The following is a 9,341-nucleotide window of genomic DNA, read 5'->3' as shown; positions in this document are numbered from 1 at the left end:
GATATGGCTTGCTTGGCCCGGAAGTCCCGCCTCCTTCTGGACGCTTGCGATGTGACGCCACTTGGAAGGGACCCAGTAAGGGATCTGTTGCGTTACAGGGGTGTCCAGGGCCGTCGCGGGCTGGGGTGGTCTGAGCTAGTCTGAAGGAGTAGTCAGCTGACTTCTCCTTTCTCTCTCTTCCCCGGGATAGCAGGTTCCCTTGGTGTATCACAGTTTCTGAAGTATTGATTCCCTTTTCAGTTGATTCCACAGATGACAGTCCTAACGTTTAAAAAAATTGCCAGATACCTTTAATTATTATTATTATTTTTTAACAGAACAGGAACTTAAGGCAGATTGCCTAGGATTGAACCTTGGCCTCTCACTTCTTAGCCAAGTGGCCTTGGCTAGTTAAACACCTTCGTGAGCCTCAATTTTCTCATCTGTAAAATGGGAGTCATAAGTGTCTACCTCACAGAGCTGTGATTGAAAGCGTAAACAGCACCTGGCACATAGCGCTGTAGAAGTGCTTATTATTGTTAATATTTTATTTACCTTCACGCAGGTAACAGCCACAACATCTGCCCATTCTTCCCCACACCTTACTGTCCCTTGAAATGTTTCCTATTTTACTATAGTAGACATTTTATGGCTTCTTCCCTTTAGAGAAATGAGTGTGTGATAGTAAAGTGTGTCTTGGTTTATGCCCTAGGAGTCAGAAGCTAAGGCACTCCTTTTTGTGCTTGTACATTTGTCTTAACTGAAAATAACCTAAGGATAAGGAAACAAATAGCTTCCTGAAATTACTTGGATTGCTGGGGTGAGGGGTGAGGGCTGGAGGGTGGTGATTCTGTCGTCATAGGAAGGCAGCAAAGGCCAAAGTCGTATTTGAGTTATTACCATTATTATTCACCACATTTGCCATCTTATTTCAAACTTACAATGGCGGAAGTGGACTAAGACATCATGTTGCCTCAAGTTTAATTGGAAATCGTGGTAAGTACTTACCAAAATTAGTAACAAGTCTGTTCTTTGAGAGTGGATTTAATTTTCAGAAATAATATTAAGTCATCCAGATCAAAACCAGTAGAACTAGATTCTACTAGTCATGCCCACTTTTATAGAAATAATTATAATGTATTTCTCAAGAACTAGGTCTGAAAGGCAATTTTGAACGAGTAGTCCTAAACAATTCCTTGAGTAATGTCAGCACTATTTGGATACTGTAAAACATTTATGTCCATATGCGTTAATTTGTTTAAAAATCGGTTGTATTACCTGGCAATCATTTAAGTTGAATACTGATTTAAATTTTACCAATGGTAAGAACAGGCATTTATTCACTTAAATATCTGTTGATATTGATTGAGCATTTTATATGGCAAGCACTGTGATAGGCCCTAGAGTCTATAAAGTCCGTCAAAGATTAAAAACCAAAGAAGTCAGTTTTTCTTTATGGAGTTTACTGTCTAATGGAGGATTTTTTTTTTTTTTTTTTTTTTTTTTCCTGAAAAGGTGCTATGCAGGTTACTTGCCTGTAATCTTTGAACCCCATACTCTCCTACCCTCTGCTTCGAGATGATGGCTAGGCAGGGAGTCCACAAACTACATTTCCCAGCCTTCTTTGTTAGATGGCTTCCTGTGAGACTCTGCCCACAGGAGGCACAGGCAGGAAATCAAACGGCTCCTCCAAACATTCACATTACCCTTTTGTGTCTCTGCCCTCTGAGGAACTAGCCAGGTCTAGCTCTTTGGATTTTCCAAATGAGAGGTCAACACATCGATCTCCCCGAGACCTTAAGTTCTTCTAGTGGTCTCTTTAAGCTTCCTCTCTTGAATTAGGGTGAAAAGGGACTTCCTTGAGGAGAGGGGTGGTATCGCAGCCTAACAATAATTTGCAAAAATTTTCTCTTCCAGCCTCTAATTCTCAACCAGTGTAGACTTTCAAAGTGGGTAATGTAATTTAAAGCCTTACAGCCAGTTATGCTCTACTTCTTCTACAAGTCCTACAACCAGGTGGTCTCAATCCTCACTTGCAAAAACTGCATTTACTCACCTCATGCCCTAGCCAAAACTTCCACAACAAATTCTATGGTGCATTTAAGTGAAAGATGTTATTTTATAGATAGATAGATAGATAGATAGATAGATAGATAGATAGATAGATAGAGATATATATATTAGAGCCATGTCAAATGGTTAACTTTTTTAAAAAGGAAAATTTTTTATTTTGATATAATTATATACACTTGTAAGAAATAACACAGAAAGATCCCATGTAGCCTTTATCCAGTTTCCCCAGTGACAACATCTTGCAAAACTATAGTCCAATATCATAACCAAGATGCTGACATTGATACATCACTTCCATCACCACAAGTGTTCCTCATGTTGCCCTTTTATAGCCACAGTCATTTCCCTCCTGCTGCCACCCTCTCCTTTACCCATAACAACCACTTATCTGTTCTCCATTTTGTAATTTTGTCATTTCAAAAATACTGTAGAAATGGAATAATACAGTATGTAATCTTTAGGGCTTATCTTTTTACACTTGGCATGATTCTCTGGAGATGCATCCAAGTTGTTGCATGTATCAGTAGTTCATTCCTTTTTCACTGCTGAGCCGTATTCCATTGTATGTATGTACCATAGTTTGTTTAACTATTTGCTCAATAAAGCACATATATTAATAGTTTGTTTCCAGTTTTTGCTGTTATGAATAAAGCTACTATAAACATTCATGTACCGGTTTTTGTATTAATGCGAGTCTTCATTTCTTTGGAATAGATGACTGAAGTTCAATTACTGGGTTACATGGTAGTTGCATATTTCTTTTTTAAAGAAACTGCCAAACTGTTTTTCAGAGCATCTGTATCATTTTATATTCTCACCAGCAACATATCAATGACCTAGTTTTTCTACATCCTTTCCAGCCTTAATTGTCTTTATTTTTTTATTTTACTTTGTTTTGTTTGTTTGCTTGCTTGTTTGTTTTGACACAGGGTCTTTCTTTGTTGCCCAGGCTGGAATTCAGTAGCATAATCAAGATTCACTGAAGCCTGACCTCCCGGCTCAAGTAAACTGCCCACTTCAGTGCTGGAAGTAGGGTGGGGCACCAGCCATCAGTAGCAGGACTATAGGCATCTGCCACCATGCCTGGCTGATTTTTCTTTTCTTTTCTTTTTTTTTTTTTTTTTCTTTTTGCAGAGATGGGATTTTACTATGTTGGAGAAGCTAGTCTCAAACTCCTGGGCTCAAGTCATCCAGCCGCCTCAGCCTCCCAAAGTCATGAGATTACAGGCGTGTGCCTGGCCTATTTTACTCATTTTAATAGATGTAAGTTTGTTTCAATTTAGGATTTTTAAGAAAGCACACTTTCAATGATTAGGAGAGACACAAGATGGAAATAAAGATTATATTACTTACAGGTTGAGGGCGCATGACACTCCTGGCGGCCATACACATTGGTCAGGGAGAGGAAGGGACCTGTGGGCCAGTACCCTTATTAGGTCCAGAGAGTTATCGAAACAGGTTTCTAACAGGGAGCTTAATTGGTGGATTTAAAGCAAGCAGGGGGTCATGCTGTGACTGAGAGGTAGTCACTGTGGCATGTCTGCATAGTTCGTTCCATGCGTGAGGATCAGCAAGGCCAGTCAAGCAGCCTGCATCTAGCCACCACCTAGGGAAGTGGTCACCAGAGAGCAGTTGTATAAGGCAGATACCTGGATCCACTGCATTGAGGAACTGGGGGAAGGGAGCATCAAACTGAAAACTGTGTCCAAGGTGACGGAGTCCTGCCTCTGGTGTGAGAAAGCCCAGCTTATATTTAAAGTGGATGTCAAAGCAATATAAAATTGTAGGAATTCATTACCAAACTGATAGCTTGTGGTTTTAATTTACATTTCCCCATTGAATAATGATATTGAGCATCATTTCATGTGTTTATTTGCCATCTGTGTTACTGTGTGCATGAAATATGTCTTTGTGTCTTTTATCCATGTTCTAATTGGATTTTCTCATACTGTTGAGTTTTGAAATTTTTTTTATATATTCCATGTACTAGTCCTTTGTTGGATATGTGGTTTTCAAGTATTTTCTCCCACTCTGTAGCTTGCCTTTTTGTCCTCTTAACAGAGTCTTTCACAGAATGAGTTTTTTTTTTGTTTGTTTTTTTGTTTTTTTGGTTTTTTTTGAAACAGAGTCTCACTCTGTCACCCAAGTTAGAGTGCAGTGGTGTGATCTTGGCTCCCTGCAACCTCTGCTTCTCGGGTTCAAGTGATTCTCCTACTTCAGCCTCCCGAGTAGCTGGGATTACAGGCACCCACCACCATGCCTGGCTAATTTTTGTATTTTTAGTAGAGACAGGGTTTCACCATGTTGACCAGGCTAGTCTCAAACTCCTGACCTCAGGAGATCTGCCCATCTCGGCCTCCCGAAGTGCTGGGATTACACGGAGGAGCCACCGCGCCCAGCCTCATAGAATGAGTTTTAATTTTGATGAAGTTTAGGTTTTACTTTTTGGATCATGCATTTGGTATGACATATAGTTAACATTTCATGTGTGGAAATATGTACATTCTCTCATTCCCTCTCCTCCCATGTCCAATCCATTGGCAGGTCCTGTCAGTAACATCTCCAAAATATAACCTAAATGTGTGTACCTTTCTCCATTTTTTAATAAATTTTTTATTATACTTTAAGTTCTAGGGTACATGTGCACAACATGCAGGTTTGTTACATATGTATACATGTGCCATGTTGGTGTGCTGCACCCATTAACTCATCATTTACATTAGTTATATCTCCTAATGCTCTCCCTCCCCCCTCCCCCCTCCCCCCACCCCACAAAAGGCCTTGGTGTGTGATGTTCCCCTTCCTGTGTCCAAGTGTTCTCATTGTTCAACTCCCACCTATGAGTGAGAACATGCGGTGTTTGGTTTTCTGTTCTTGCGATGGTTTGCTGAGAATGATGGTTTCCAGCTGCATCCATGTCCCTACAAAGGACATGAACTCATCCTTTTTTATGACTACATAGTATTCCATGGTGTATATGTGCCACATTTTCTTAATCCAGTCTGTGATTGATGGACATTTGGATTGATTCCAAGTCTTTGCTATTGTGAATAGTGCCACAATAAACATACATGTGCATGTGTCTTTATAGCAGTGTGATTTATAATCCTTCGGGTATATGCCCAGTAATGGAATGGCTGGGTCAAATGGTATTTCTAGTTCTAGATCCTTGAGGAATCCCCACACTGTCTTCCACAATGGTTGAACTAGTTTACAGTCCCACCAACAGTGTAAAAGTGTTCCTATTTCTCCACATCCTCTCCAGCACCTGTTGTTTCCTGACTTTTTAATGATTGCCATTCTAACCAAGCTTCAAACCACCATCATCTCTCACTTAGTTGGTCTCCTTTATGTCATGTGACCTCATAACTTAAAATCTCCCAAAGGTTTCCCATTCACACTTAAAATCCAAACTCTACCATAGTCTACAAGGTTCTTGTAGACTTGTAAGCCCCATCTGGACTTACCCTGGTGCACTAACTCCCACCTCCCTCCATCTCACTGTGGTGCACTAAACTACAGCTACACTCCTTTCTGTTTGTTTGTATTCTCCCCCAACTCAAACACAACCAGCTCCCTCTCACTTCCAGTCCTTGTCTATGCAGGCCCCTCCCCAATATTTGCAGGACTAGCTCTCCTCATTCAGGACTCAGTTCAAATGTCAACTTCCACAAGAAGCCTTCACTCATCACCATATGTAAAGTAGCTTATCTTTATCTTATCACTTTGTATTATGATTCTTTTATTATATAGCAATTTATTAGCTGAAGTTATTTGTTTACTCTGCATACCCCTACTCAAATGTAAGCTGTCAGAGCAGTGACCTTGCCTGTCATGTTCAGCCCTACATCTCAAACTCCCAGCACATTGTGGTCACTCAGTTAATATTTATTAAATGTGGAACACTTCTTTCTTTTTCAAAAAGCAAATTTCCTTTTGAGTATTCAGCTACTGGTAGATTAAACATGTCCTCAAAATAAACTATTTGTAATCACACTAATTAATTAGAGGAAAAAGTGTAAGAGAATTCTAGTTTCTGGATAAATTAACCCCTGCTACTAAGTCATGTCCTTTACTCATGTTACCTGAGGTACACAAATATAATGTAGAGTAAAATATATCTCAAGTATATCTCGATTCTAACTGCAAGAGAGGATACCATTATTGTGTAGTCACAAACTCCAAAAACTATGTAAATTTGTATCCTCAGCTTCAGCAGTAATTCTGTGACTTACCCTAGGCAAGCCTGAACAGGTCTCTACAGCTTAGTTTCTTGTTTTGTTAAAGGGATTTAATACAAGCTTACCTCACCAAGATGCTATGTAAAACAGTTTCTATTTATTCCAAGTACTGTATGATTTTTGTGTCTATTGGTGTGGAACAACACACTCATTACATGATGGCATCAAAAGATTTTGTGCCACGAAGGATGCCAAATTCTTGGAGCTACTAGAGGGATTATAGTGCATATGTCTAATTAATTTTGGGGATTGTGCTGCAGTTACGTATAAAGACAAATTTGGAGTTTAGGCTGAAGAATTGTCTCAAATCATTTTAAATTGTGTTGTTAGAATATGACACCTAAATATCTCAGGATAGCCTCAAAACTTTAGTAGAAAATCAGGGAAATATGCCTTATAAGCTTATAAAGTTATAAAGTTTATGTGTTTTATGTATTATATAAATAGAACGTTGCAGACACATTCCTTATTTTGAAATGAAAAAAACTTTCTGATATTAGCATTCATTTACTTAAGACCCTGTGGAACTCAACAAAACAATAGAGCTGAGAAAGGATTGCTAACTTATCCAAGACATAGTTCTGATTCTGAATGGATATTATCCATCTTTCTCAAAGAAACTGGGACTTGCAATAAATATAGTTTGATAGGATGCATTATGTAGAATTTTTTCAAAGATTTTAAAATGTCCAAAGAACCTTGTAATTTCTTTACTATAAGTAGCCATAATGCTGCAAAATAATTCAGCAAAATCAATCATTTAATTTATAAAATTAAAATGTTTGTTTACAAATATAAAATAGGCTTTTAAAATTCTGAAGTCATCAGAATGAATTAGCTTTCTGACTTAAATCAAGTCATCTAACCACACTGTATCAGAGATTCGTCAATTGCAATTCAAAGGAAATGAAATAATTCAGTGATTCTCAAACATTTGGGTCAAGGACAACTTTACTCTCTTGAAAACTGAGGACCTCAAAGAGCTTAATTTATGTTTATGTGGATTATAGCAATCATTATTTACCATATTAGAAATTAAAACGATTGTTAAGATAAAAACTGAGATACTTTTGTGTTAATTCATTTCAAAATAAATATTCTATTACATGTTAGCATAAGCAGTATATTTTATAAAAAACGATATTTTCCAAAGGTAGCTTTTTTTTAAGAAGAGTGACATTGTTTTACATTTTTTCAAACCTATTTAATGTCTAGCTTAATAAAAGGTGGCTGGATTCGTATATCTTTTTCTGCATTCATTCTGCTGTGCATTTATTGATTTTTTTTTGCATTTTCATTTGCATTTATTTATGTTGTTTTGCATTTTGCATTTATTCATGTTGTTTTGGTAGAAGTATATGAAGAAAATTTGGTCTCGAACAGAATATATATTTGGAAAGGGATTTATACCTTTAAAACTTTAATGTTCATTTCAGATAATTGTTTGTTGCTAATATGCTTATATCATCAAAAGGAAGATGGGCAAAAGGGTAGTTAATAGCATCTTGGGCTGCTGCTTTTAGAATAAAAGAAGAGGTCTTACTCAGCTCAGTAATGCTTGTCTAGGGAGTGCCTGGTTTCTTTTTTCTTTCTTTTCTTTTCTTTTCTTTTCTTTTCTTTTCTTTTCTTTTTTTTTTTTTTGTTGTTGTTGTTGTTGAGGTGGAGTTTTGCTCTTATTGCCCAGGCTAGAGTGCAGTGGCACAATCTTGGCTCCCTGCAACCTCTGCCTCCCAAGTCTGAGCAATTCTTCTGCCTCAGCCTACCGAGTAGCTGGAATTACAGGCATGTGCCACCACGCCCAGTTGATTTTGTATTTTTAGTAGAGACAGGTTTTTACCATGTTGGTCAGACTGGTCTCAAACTTCTGACGTCAGGTGATCCACCTGACTCGGCTTCCCAAAGTGCTAGGATTACAGGCGTGAGCCACTGCGCCCGGCCCCTGGTTTCTTTTTAATACTACATGGAAATTTCACATGTAGTAATGTCTTAAAGCCTAGTTGCTTTGTGAAATCTGAAACATAGCAATAAATTTTTTATATTAAGATTGAAAAAAAATCCATATCAAAGAATAACATGTTGAGAATGGCTTGAAGAGACTAATAGAGATTATGCCATCCTTCACTATACCAATGCTGAGTGATAGGAGGTAGTGGACAGAACTATGGGAAGAAACCAACAAGTCAATTAAAGTTAATGATTTTAACCCACCCTTCTTAAATACTGAAGGAACAAGCCTACCAGAAAATATAATCAAAACTATATAACATTATCTCATTAATAAACTAAAATTCATAAAGGAAGATATAGAATCTTAACAGAGAATACATATTTTTTAAAACACATATGGAACATCCACAAAAATCACCATGAATGAAGTCATAAAGAAAACTTAATATATTTCAAAGAATTCATGTAATGGAGATTATGTCCTTTCATCATTATATGATTTAACTAAGAATAAACACTAAAGCCAGACACGGTCGCTCATGCCTGTAATCCTAGGACTTTGGGAGGCCGAGGAGAGTGGATCACTTGAGGTCAGGAGTTTGAGACCAGCCTGGCCAACATGGTGAAACCTCGTTTCTACTGAAAATACAAAAATTAGCTGGGCGTGGTGTTGCATGCCTGTAATACCAGCTACTCAGGAGGTTGAGGCAGGAGAATCGCTTGAACCCAGGAGGCAGAGGTTGCAGAGAGCCAATATCGTGCCATTGCACTCCAGCCTGGGTGACAAGAGCGAAACTCTGTCGCAAAAAAAGAAAATAATAAACACTAAAACTGTGGATTTTTAAAATCTCATAACTCTAGGAATTGAAAGTAATTAATATCCCTTGGATTAAAAAGGGGAAATTCAAAAAATCTTTAGTCTGAATGAATACATTTATCAAAAAACAAGAAAGATTGAGAAAAATAAAGCAACTATAAAGCTCAAAGAGCTAGAAAAGGAAACAAAGGAATAAATATATAGAAACAAGATGAGACGAGATTATACAACTAAGAGAAAATAAATAAAATGGTAAAGAAAAAATTAGAGATAATTTAACAATT

The sequence above is a fragment of the Macaca fascicularis genome, chromosome 5, assembly GCF_037993035.2.
Source record: "Macaca fascicularis isolate 582-1 chromosome 5, T2T-MFA8v1.1".
Classification (NCBI taxonomy): Eukaryota; Metazoa; Chordata; class Mammalia; order Primates; family Cercopithecidae; genus Macaca; species Macaca fascicularis.
This window is presented reverse-complemented; position numbering follows the sequence as displayed.